General features: G+C 38.2%; 1 protein-coding gene across 6 annotated transcripts in view; it reads left to right on the forward strand.

Annotated features, from left to right (window-relative positions):
* LPP (LIM domain containing preferred translocation partner in lipoma) overlaps positions 1–13,165 on the forward strand; it is a 679,775-nt gene that overhangs the window by 650,820 nt on the left and 15,790 nt on the right. The gene's annotated exons all lie outside the window — the stretch shown is intronic.

Consider the following 13,165-nt stretch of genomic DNA (forward strand, 5'->3'; position numbering starts at 1 on the left):
GGAGGGCAGTTAGTGGGAACAAGGCCTTCAGGGGAGGGCAGTTAGGGGTGACCAGGCCAGTAGGGAGGGCAGTTGGGGAAACCAGGTTGGCAGGGGAGGGCAGTTAGGGGCAATTGGGCCAGCAGGGGAGCAGTTAGACATCAATCAGGCTGGCAGGGGAGTGGTTAGGGGGTAATCAGGCTGGAAGGCAGAAGCAGTTAGGGGCAATCAGGCAGGCAGGCAGGCGAGCAGTTGGGAGCCAGCAGTCCTGGATTGTGAGAGGGATCTGGCCTAAATGGGCAGTCAGACATCCCTTGAGGGGTCCCAGATTGGAGAGGGCGCAGGCTGGGCTGAGGGACACCCCTCGCCCCCACACGAATTTTGTGCACCGGGCCTCTAGTAGTATATAAAGAGGTAACATTATACACAGTCTCCTTGCTATAATGAACCTATGGACAGTGCTGTGAAAGAACAGAAGAGCAGGGAAATGACCAATAAAGGTGGTACATTCAAATGCCTGGAACCTTAAAAAAGTTGAGCCATCTAAGTTATTTAGAAAAAATGCTCAAGGCAGAGGCAAGAGTGAAAGAAAAGGCCTGCAAGTACAAGCATGAAGTATTAAATTATTTGGGTAGACAAGAGTGAAGACTATGTGTTGGGGGAATAATGGGATAGGTGCATGGAAAGAGGAAGTAAGGCAATATCCTGAAGAGCCTTGAGTGTCCAGTTAGAGTCTGGCAGTGGGGAGCAGTCATTGGCTTTAGCACACAGGCATATAGATAGAATGCTCCTCTTGAGTAATCTTTCCATCTACAGTCTTCCCTGTCTTTGATAGTAAACATATCATCCCTGTGAAAGTTTGCTTCCTAGCTTAAACTAAATGCAGACTCTAAACCATCAAATCACTTTAGATTTTTTTTTTTCGTTTTTTACCCACCACAAACAACGCTAGGATGGCATGCATTTGAACAAACACCAGTGATTTCACTCTTCTACTTTTCAGAGCTTTTGGCTGGATACAGAGTGAGAAATTCATACCTTTTTCAAGTAGTGTGGGTTCTTTTTTTCCCAAATCCTCTCATCCATCTGGTTCTCTGGAGGTCTTGGAATCCAGGAAAGTGTTAGTTCACTGTGCTGAAATCCAAAAAAGACTGCTAAACTGTGACAGAAAATTTGCATTCCAGAGACAGTGGAAGAATTAGTCCTACCACCCTTTAGCAGCAGCAAAGAGAAAACATCTGGATTTTCTGTCCCTTTTGTCTTTCAGCAGCTACAGGATGGAAAACCCTGTACTTATTGTCTGTGCCTTTCAAACCTACTTAATGTAAACCACTTTGGGCATGCTGGGGTGGTGAGAAGAATCAAAACATGGAATTATTTTATTTCTAGTGTCAGAAAATATTTCACAGCCAAGGTACAGTCTAAAGGGAGCAAATCCCTTCTCCTACTTCCCTTTGTGTGCTGCAGAAGGTTATGGTCTCATGAATGGGTTCCAGAATCAATGTTTGTGCACATCAACTGTGCTGTGCTCCAAAGAAAAAACTACACAGGGGCAGCATGATGCTGGCATGTCTTTATGGCACTTCTAAGCTTTGGTGCTGTTTTTTGTCTGTATCTGGCAGAAGTATAATTACAAGGGCTTGTTTTCAACTGAAGCCAAGTCATTGCCAAATCTGTTCAACTGATCTGTATAGAATCGAAGTTAACTCATGACCCTCTGGCTGTTCTCTTTGCCACTCCCAGGAGTTAAAAGCTTAAAGTTATCCCTTTCTTCTGAAAGAGGATCAAGTTTGGTTCAAACAACCTTTTCTGTAATCCCCAGAAAGACAAGGAAAGACCTTCTTCGACCCTACTTGTTTGGCTCAGACCACTCGTGGCTTGCTTTAATTTAGGAAATAATTGCAATTCCTAAAGCCAGGTAGAAATAAACATCTTGCCAGAGCTTGAGTTTCAGGCAACTCTGAAGGAAACCAACATGTGAGCAAAATAGTATTGGGAACATGTCTAGTCTCTGCTTGCAGATCTCGATTCTAATGGATGACTCACAATGGATTTAATTGTGATCTGAAATGTGCAGGCAGTCAGTCATTGCTATGTATACACGTAGCTAAATCATCATTGCTTAAACCCTAGGTTTAGGTTTTGCCTCTGGATGAAGAATATTGGCCTACCTATGTTCTGTGATTAACTTCAGATCATTTATATCCTTAGCAAAATTTGTAACACTCCCCTGGCTGGTGTAACTCAGTTGGAGTGTCATGCGGTACAATGAAGAGTTGCAGGTTTAATTCCTGGTCAGGGCACGTACCTAGGTTTGAGGGTTTGAGCCTAGGTAGGGGCAGGTATGATTTTTTTTAATCTCTCACATCACTGCTTCTCTTTCCTTCCCCCTCTCTAAATATCTATAAGCATGTCCTCAGGTAAGGATAATAATGATAATAAAATAAATGTAGCACTACATTTTTTTTTTAATTTGGACAAATGTACTCTTGCTGAGATAGAATCAAAGAACCCAAGAATTGGAAGGGAATTCTGCTGGGCAGTCAGATGTCATTTGCATTTTTCATTCAACAGATACTTGTTAAGTGCCAGTTTTGTGTTAAACACTGCTCCAGAGGCTGTGAATGCAGTAGTGTCTCAGACTGGTGAGGAGATAAGCAATAAGCATGTCAACAACTGAGTGCATGAGGTCATATCAGATAGTGATAAGGACTATGAAGGCAATAACAGGGTAATGAGATAGACTCTGGCTCAGAAGAAGGGACCAATTAAATAGGGTGGTATCAGGCCATCTGAAGATGATGATGAAATTTAGGTTATGTATATGGGAGTAGATGTTATTGGATGACTCTTTTGACCATTCATTCCCATTCATTCATTTACTTAATAAAATCTTTATTAAGCTCTTCTATGTTCCAGTCATTGATGAGTGAACTCTAGGGGTGAAACAGTGAACAAGATAAAGAGCCTCACCCTATTGAAACTTCTGTTCTGTTCTTAAATCAATCACAGAGCTTCAAGGGACCAAGAAGTCTATTAACTTAAGTCTCTTATTGTATAGGCAAAGGAATTTAGGCCCAGAGAAACAAAGGCTTCACTGAGGCATCATTGCCAGTGGCTTGTCTTCACAAGACAAGAGAACAACCCTTGGCCTATGATTGTTTCTCCTTGTCACTATACCATACAGGGTCTCCACAAACATTTATTTCAACAATTCTAGTTTCAAACAATGCTGGAGTTAGCAGTGTGACCCTAAGGTAAGCCATTTTACCCACTGGAGCCTCCTGTATACTCTAACTGAAGATATCATGATTAAGCGTTGTCAAGATGGTGCTTAGTTGTGCCTTTATTATAGTTAAGTCAAGAAAATGGACCCTGCCAAGTATTTCTGCAATAAAGTATATGTTCCATGAGACTTCTCTGTACACACACTAAATGAATGAACGTGACTACTCCATCTCTTATTAGGTGTTCCAAGTATGTAAACCAAAGAAAAATATAACAACAAAAAAAATTATCGGTTGAAAACAAAACAACAAAAAGGAAATGAAAATAAAAACAGCAACACAAATTTTCCCAAACTCACTATGCATAGTCTTGTGGATGTCTATATGGGCATCTCATATTGTCTGTTTCCAATAACAATATAGGAAAGTAGGCTCATTTGATGAGTCAGAGACTCAAGAACCAAGAATTAAGGTCAGTCCTCATATGAAACAGTAATTTTACCCAGAGAAACTGACTTTATAACAATATCTTTAATCTCTTTACATTCTTAAAGAGTGCATTTTATATTTATTTTATTTAATTTTCCTAATTCTTGGATGTAGACAGGGCTGAATAATTAGTGTCGCATTCTGTAGATAAGAAAGTTGATACTCAGACTATGAAATTTTGCTCAAGATGCTGTGAAATTCCAGCTACTCTGGAAAGTGACCTCAGTACAGTGGTCTGAGTGTCTATTAAAAACCTCTACTTACAAGTTGCTAGTGGCAGGAATTATGGAAGTTGGACCTAAGATATCATGTAATGAAGCTGAAAATAGGATTAGCTCCTCTGAATTATTGGCCAGAGGGCCTCCGTATTTATCAGTTTGTGACAGTCTTGTTTTGACAGCAGCAAAAACCCAAGTAATGAAATATACTCAGCCTAATGATTTTTCACTGATATAAATATTTATGTTAATAACTAATCAACATCAGTTGTCATATTCTTATTACTAACACAGCTAAAATATCAAAGAGATGTTTTGGTCCAGAAAGGACCTAGTATGGGGTTTGGAAACGAGCACTATATAGAAACCAGAGCACCTGAGTCCTGAACTCAGCTCTTAGACTAGTTTATAACATTAGGCAATCAACTTCTCTGAATGCAGTGTCCCAGTATATAAGGTGAGAGAGTCAGACAAGATGATTTTAATAATCTTTTCAAGCTCAAGCAAACTATGCACTTGTGAAAAGTTATGGCATAGCAGTTTGCTGAAGATCAATAATTGCATTTAGTGGAATTGCCATTATATGGAATTTGATAGAAAGATATAGGAAAAATCTATCAATTGGAGGACAGTGTGGAGAAGAATGTACCTATGTCTTCTAAGTCCAAGGGCAAGTTGTCTTTGGACTTAGAAGACATAGGTTTCAATCCTGACCATGTTTATAATCATATGACATATAAGAATTCTACCATTCAGTGGATAAGAATTCTACCCTTTTATCTACTATAATATGGTATTGTTGTAGAGATTAAATGAGTTCCTGTTGGTAAACTTTAAAGACTCTACCAGAGCAAGCTGTCAATTTTTGTTTTGAGTGTATAACATCATGTAAATTACTTTTATGAAGAACTAAAAAATCAATGGGTTTGAGGTATAACAATGTTTACATAGAATTAAGAACAGTGTTTCCACAAAACTACTAGGGATTCATTAACCCATGTTGTTATGACATTATCCAGTTGTCCCAGAGTATCATAAGAGGGTTCCTTAAATAATCTATTTTTATAAAAGTAGAGATGTAGCCCTAGCTGGTGTGGCTCAGTTGGTTGGACTTCATCCCATGCATGGAAAGGTTGATGGTTTGATAAATCCTTGTCAGGGCACATACCTGGGTTGCAGGTTCAATACCTGGTAAGGGGCATGCAGGAGATAGCCGATCAATATTACCCTCTCACATCGATGTCTCTCTGTCTCTCTCCCCCTTCCTTTCTCTTTAAAAATCAATAAGAACATTTATCTAATGAACAGAATAAACTGGTGAATATAATAGAATCAGGGGCATAGAAAGGGATTAGACTAACAATTCTCAGGGGGAAAAGGGTGTAGGGGGTGTGGGAAGAGACTGGACAAAAATCATACACCTATGGATTTAAAGAAAAAGTAGAGGTGTAAAATATAGAATGATACATGGTGAATAAAAAAAATAGAAAAATTAGAAAAGTAGTGCTTAAATATGGTATTTCAATTCAATAAGTAAAAGGACAAGTTAATTAAATATATGTCCTAGCCCCCTCTGAATCTGTAAGAAGAATTACCCAAAATTAACATTGGTTATACAGCCAGACACAGGGTATCTGTTTTCGTATGTGCTTTTATTTAGTCCTCATGATACTGCATTTTAGACATTTTCAATCTTGTTTAGTAAATGAGGAAACTCAAGGCCAGAGAAGTCAAGAAAATGCCTGGATTTTCACATCCAGGTCTCTTGAACCTATCACTAATTCTTTTACCATAATATGATAGATGTTCTTGACCTAACAAGTCCCAACACATTGTACCTTGAGATGTTGTAAAGCCAAATCTATGATCTGACTTGGCTTAATAGAAAAAGAATTTATTTTTCTTTTTTCTCTCATAATACCAGTGGTGTCACTGGAGTGCTGTGATCTTGCAATTTTTCTCCTGGCATGAAGGTTTGACCCACTCATCGATTCCCAGCCCCTCATTGCCATTGTATTTTCTGGGATAGGAGATATTCAAGAGAGATGTTTTAGAAGAATTAGCATACCATAAGGGCTATGCTTTTTAAAGGTAAAAGAGCATCTCTCTGAGCCTTGAGATATAGACAGAATAAATGTTCTTTATCTTAATTTAATTTTTAAAAAATTTACTAAAGTTGGGCTCATAATTGCAACTCAGGTTCTTTAGAATAAACAACAGGGCGTTATTTACTTTGTGAAGAATGATTTTCAGCTCATTACAAAATTAAATAAAATTACCTAATTGTCCTGATCTTTTTATCCTTTTTGTTGACTTTTTTTCCTTGTGGTTTTAGGACGTATGTTTTAATTTTAATTTCATTTTATTTAGTTCATATTCCTATAAGAATTTTTTTTCCTAAATTCCATCTTAATAGTTATACAAGTGTTTTTGTTTGGGTTAGTTTGACACAGATGTTTATCTCTGGCAATGTTGAGTGCCCCTTCACCAATGCTGGAAAATATACTTATTTCCTTAAAATATTATTCCTGTGAAATTAATTTTGTTTCAATGTAGGCATTTCTGGGACTTAGGTAATGACGACTCTTCTCCTAACCCAACATTAATTTCAAAGACTGTTGTGATGCATTTTTTTTCAAGAGAAAATTCAAATCCCACTTAGAATAGGTTCCCAGAATCATATGCTACCACATTGCCTGCTCCTTACCATTCATAAGTAATTACTCTCTCCTCTGTGTTCCCATCATATATTACTCATGCCTCTCTAACAGCAATTTGTTGTGTCCTTTGCCTCTGATCAGCTATTTATAGCAGTGTCTACTTCTCCCACTACACTGGGAACCTCGGAGGGCTGGGATGGCGCTTTGTCCTTTCTTCCTTGGTACCTGCCAGGATGTTGAACACTTTGTTCCACTCCTTAGCTTTCTGCAATGCTAAATATAGTGGGCAGGCAGCTCTGCTCAGCAGAAAGCCTGTGAAAAGTTTCTCTAAAGGGGATTTAATCAAAAGCTGAGGCAATATAGGCATTGGATGAAAAGAGATGGGCTCAAAAACATTAGTGGAAATGAACAACAACAAAATACAACAACAAGAAAGTTGAAGGGTTTTTTTTTTTAACTGAATTTTGTTACATGTTTCATAAACTGTCCTTTCTTGTGTGGGTCATGACATCAAAAGAATACACATTTTAAGGTTTGATGCCACCTAATAAATTGACTCAAAAATTTTCCTATCTTAAAAAATTAGAATTTTCATCTATAGAGTAGGAATTTTTATTCCAATTAGAACATGATAGTCATAGGGATGGATGACACAAGGATTACTGTTACTATTTTCAATCTGTTTTGAAACAAAAATACAGGTACAAGTATAAATTAACATTTAGATGTAGGTGAAGGACACTTGGAGAGAGCAAGACAACTTTTTTTATTTTTATCCTCACCTGAAGATATGTTTTTGTATTCCTTTTTGGAAAGACAGAGGAGGGAAAGAGAAAGAGGGAGAGAGGCATAGATGTGAGAGGGAAACATCAATTGGTTGTCTCCTGTATGCACACTAACAGGCAACCTGACCAGGAATTGCACCCCCAGCTTTTGGTGTACAGGATGACATTCCAACCAACTGAACCACCTACCAGGGCAGAAAGTGCAAAGAAACTTTTAATAAGAAATGTATGACTCACTGAGAGGCAGTACTTTCAGGAGGATTTATATCATAGCTCAATGGGAGAACTATCAAAGTAAAATGATGTTTTCATCTGCAAAGAAAACCCCAAAGTACTGCCATCATCAGGTAGGCTTTTTGATGACCAGAAAGAGGAATACATTTGTATTCCAAAATTAAGTTAGGTGATATAATTATTTGAGTTTAAATAATGGCACTGGTAATTCAGTGGAGGTTTGCTGAATCATAGCCTTGTTCTCTTTTCATTGTACCACACTGCCGTTCTGTTGGGAACACCTACACTGGAGCTGTGCTTCCCAACCCTTTTTACATCATGATTCATGTGGAAAATGATGGCATTTGTTAGGCACACTGGAATAAGTAAATGAGGCTTTTCCTGGCCCCCAAATGTGAAACCCACCAGAGTCACAGTTTCTTAGCCTGACAGTTGACAGGCAAAATCTGGATTAGAGAATTACTTTTTCATGGTTAAATAGAATAATTCTACTTTACGTAAAGCACTTATCCAAAGTTTATTGCTTAATTATTAAACCCATATGTGTGGATCGTCAAATTTATGCAAGAGCACTGCTATAGATGCTGGGGATCCAACAATGAGTTTTCTGTCTTCTCCTGTGAGAACCAATGAAATGAACAGTAGACAAACTGTCTTGAGATCTGGACATGTTTCCTCCCTTGATTTGTAAGCGTGTAACTTGCAAGTAGTCAATCTGAATGCCTTATATTTGCAATGTGGACTGCGTCTACTGAAATATGAATTCTGGATAGCCTGATATGGGAGAGGGATTTTCCATGGTATGGAGAATTGGGGATCTATATTCTAACCCCAAATCTGTCACTAGCTCTCTTCCCTCTCTGTCTCTTCATTTCTTGAATCTGATGGTTAGACTAGAGTCGTGGTTTATAAACTTTACAATATGGATCCCCTACAAGCTCCATCCTTTCACACTCTTCATCCAGAAGTGATTTGGGTCTCTTTTGTATGTGTCTAATTCATAAATTATTTCCCTGAACAAAGGATTATAGGAGAGACAGGCAAGTGAGCGAAGTTGAAAATTCCTGGCCTAGAATAATTGCTAAAGACTTTTAAAGGTTTGGTATTCTTTAACTCTGCTTTTTTTATTTTTTATTCTTACCCCAACAAAACCAAAACTGTATCTAGAATGTGAGATGTCACCCTTATCTTTCCAAGAGTCTTTCCTGTTTCAATATTGCTTTCTTGTCTTAAAAAAATAAAGATTGAATATAAGGTTACATTTTAATTTTATGAAATGAAAAATTTAACATTTCTAAATGGCAACATTTTAGAGTTTGCTGAATCTTCAAATACTTATGTCTCTTTAAATAAAATACTTAACATTGAACACATGTATACCTATGCAATATATAAATTATAGAAATGTTATTTTCTTTATAATCTACTAGTAGCTAATGCTTATGCTACCTATATTCTTCATTTATATTCAGATGATTCTTCCAGCTTCTGACTGTGAATTGGAAAAGTTATTTATACAATATCCAAGGATAGAAAAGATACAACCAGATTGTATCTCTAAAAACAGTTGCTTTGGGAAGTTATGTGTATAAGATTTTTTGTGTGATTTTATTTTTACTTAACTTTTTTGTTTTTAATCACAGTCGTATTGCCATCATCTCAGAAGAGTTTAAAGCCGTGCATTTTAACAGCTAATTTCTTGTTTGGCTTTTTCTGCTACTCTATAACATCTTTTCCTTTTAACTATATTTTCATTGGAGTAGCTGCCCAAAACAATTTATAAAAATCCTTAAAAATCTTCAAATAATGCCAAGATTTTATTTAAAAAAGAATAAAATTTAGACTCTTCATTCAGAGTAAACTATAAGGTATTTATGTCATAGCTGGTTACCAGTTGTCTACTGTATGCTATGGACTATGCAGGTGTGGGTGAGGATGTTGCCGTTGGGGATGCTGTAATACACTGCCCAGATCCCTCTTAAGGACTGAGGCTCTCATTCCTCCAGATGCTGGGATTGTTGGCAGTTGATGGTTCATAGCTGAGTCCTTCTCTAGTAATTACCCTCAAGGGAACTTCATCTTCACTCAAGGTGCAGCGATGCAAGTTCTCTATCCCCTAGTTTCAAGGAAGAACAATTCTGCAGGGCCATTCCAGCTCCAGACTATTCCATGGAACCATCAGAATCCTTTCTTGTAACTGCATCTTAGTTCAACTCCTCTACTCAGGAACTTCCTGCACTATCCCACAGGTGTTGATCTCAAAGACACTCTTCAGTAACTTCCCATGTGCAAATCTCTGTTTGAGAATGCTTCCTAGGAAACTCAACCTATGCCTGTGGCTCCATGGGGGGCAGGGGGAAATGTGTGGGCTCAGTTTGGTCATACCATTAAATCAAGTACATTACATTCAGTGTCATAAGAGAAACATTATACAATCTTTTGGGACTAGAAGAAGTGACTCGTTTTCTTGGAGTATAGCAGAGGGAAAATTAGGAAAGGTTGTGCAGAAGAGGTAACATTTGAGCTTAACTTTGAAGAATGACTAGGTATTCCCTAGGCAAAAAAGAAAGGATATGAATCAGTCTGAGCTTGTAGAACATAGCTTATGAAAGATGTCGCAGAAAGCTCATGACAGCAGGAAGTTGGAGGCTGTGGGGAGAGCAGCAGAGGCTGATCCAGAGCCAGCTCATGAAACTCATTCCTGCATTCGAAGGTTATTATGCTGGAGTAGGCTCTTCCTGCCTACCTACCCACTGATCAATCACGGCACCCCTACCCCACATACAAATGTGGTTTGAGTAGATATATTTAGTGATATTCTTCTTCCACTCTTTTGCTTGAAGACCTTCTTTTGTTTTACTTTCTTAAAAATTATTTATTAACCTTTTCATTTTAACCTACTTTGTGAAGACACAAAGATCATCTATGGTGCTTGAAATTCAACCAATAGCAATTTCTGGAATTCCAAGTGAAATTCCAGGCATAGTAAATGTTACATAGTGTAGAATTCTAATACATGAACCCTCCTTTCACATATCAAACAAGGGGTTATCCAGGTGTTTCTAGTATATAGCTCATGTTGGAAACATTGGCCTTTTCCTATTGTTGTTAACACAGATATATCACAGAGTAATAAAATTGCAGAGTTAGAATTAATCATTGTTTTACAGACAAGAAAACTGGGGTCTAGAGAGAAGAAATTGTTTACCCAAAGTTGTATGCTGCATGTTGACAAAGCCAGAAGGATAACTCATAGGTTTTATCTAGCAACTTTCCCTCTCTATGGCTACATAATGAATTCATCATATCACCCTCTGAACAATGCCAGTCTGACGTCTGCCCCTATTGAACTCCATGGCCCAGGTCCAATTACATAAGGGCTCCAGGTCTGTTTTCTCACCTCTGAAATCAGAGGCCTGGACTACGGGAATGCTCAGTGCCCTCCTCTCTGACATTGTAAGAGTCTTTATCCTTTCTCTAGTAGAATATATGTCTAAGGGTCCTAGTGGACCAATTGAAGACTGAAAGGAGATGAGTACAGTAAAGGGAACTGGCTAGACAAGGTTAATTTGTCCTCCAACACCATTTGCTAGTCCAGGCTAACAGCTGAATTCTTAGAACCTTTAATTTCTCATATGTGGACATTTCACAATAATCTTACTTTAGGCATATTTTACAGTTTTGCCTTTGTAGAAGAAATGTTCAGATTACCTGTCTTTTAAATAGTGCTTCTATAGGTCATGATGGTTTTAAGTAAATTGACTGAAACTTGCAGCCAAGCCTCAATGCAAACAATAACATTTTCTGGTCAAGCATTTTCTGGTTTGTTCAACTCCATTACAGGCTGCCCTTTAAAAAAATGTTAAAAGTTAAAACCCACAAGAGGAACAAAACACAAGTCTCAGGAAGACGATTTCCAGCCGCATTAGCTCAGATCACCAGGATAGAAAAGTAGCAAGGCCTTCATTGTCCAGACCATCATTGTCTCCAGACTTTCATCTTATGTTTTTCTGCTATTTTAATTTTACCACTTTAAAATTGGAGGGTGAGGGGGTAGGTTAATAGTTTCCATGAGTTTAGACTGTGACCAGAGGCATACTGAGCAATTTCAGTACCCCCAGCAACCACAGCTTTGAAGAGAGGACAGTGATGAATTTACTAATTCATCTTAGGAGAGATTCCTGAGTCAGGGGAGTCAGGCCAATAGTGTGCTGCAAGGTGGGAGGTAAACAATATGCCTTCCTTCATTCTTTTAACACACATTCACCCTGGGCTTATTTTGTTCCAGGTAGTATACTAGGTGTAATATGGGACAGATAAATACATTCCTTAGACATAGTCCCAGCCCTTGAAGAAATAGACATCTGCACAAATAATTTTAATACAAGTGAACTTTGTGAGCACTACAAGCTCAGGAAGTGGATAGAAAGAAACAGTTTATTCCAAATAAAGACATCAAGGAAAGCTTCACTGTGAAGTTGCCTTCTGACCCATACTTAGAAAGGTCAGTATGGCAAATTGCAATTAATACTTCCAATGCACAGGAGTATGGAAGTTTCTCATAGGTGTGAGTGTGTGTGAGCAGTCCGAGACATTAAGGAAGTCAGTCTAGAAAGGGAGGTTGAATGTCAGATATGGAACTAGCTCTTTTTACATTGTTAGGCCATATAAGTTTTTGCTAACAGGAAAATTATTTGGTCACATCTGTGGTTTGGAAAGGAAACTGGCAGTCACTTTGGGGATAGGGAAGTATTACAAAAGAAGCAGCATGCAAATAAGGAAGCCCATCGGAGACCATTGCTGTAGTTGAGATGTTAATACATTTGTTATCTACCCACAGGTACTTCTTGCCTAATGGCCATTTAAAGGTTCTCCTGATATGAGGGCAGTTACTCCTTAATTTCCATATCCCTTCTAGTTCTGCATTTCTCTCATCAGATACCCATCCCCGGTTTATTCTAGATTGTAAATTCAGTGACTCAGTCTAGACATCTCAGTTGGAATATAGCATATTACATGTGAAACATGGTTGTTAGGAAAGAGCACATGAAGTTCTAGGGAAAGATGAAAAGTCAACAGGTAATTTTATCAGTCTTTCATAGTCCTGACTCTATAAATGGTGTCCTCTTTAGGGGGGAATATTTATTTTGAAAACTCAATATATCTCTGCAGCTAGATAAATTGACTTTCTTAATTGATCTCTCAAAACTGGAACCCCTCTAAGGTTCAACATTTCCATTGAGAGCTTATAACCCTACACTGGAGTTGATGTTTGAATCAAGTATTCATGATCACTGGCCTCAATGGTTATGCTGAACTATGCCTGGGGTCAGCAGCCTGCATGCTCTGTGAGCCCGTTACCAGACAGACCACACTGGAAAATGTTAGGGTCCTTGATGACTCTACTAGGTCTTTGATGATGAAGCAAGTGTTAGAAGTAATAGTGAAGCATTTTTCCAGAGGAGAACCTGAGTTGGATAGTTCAGGGGTAAACAAATTATAGCATAGGCCAAATCCAGAGCACCACCTGCTTTTGTATATAAAGTTTTATTAAAACACAATGACGCCCATTT

The sequence above is a fragment of the Cnephaeus nilssonii genome (assembly GCF_951640355.1).
Source record: "Cnephaeus nilssonii genome assembly, chromosome: 3".
Classification (NCBI taxonomy): domain Eukaryota; kingdom Metazoa; phylum Chordata; class Mammalia; order Chiroptera; family Vespertilionidae; genus Cnephaeus; species Cnephaeus nilssonii.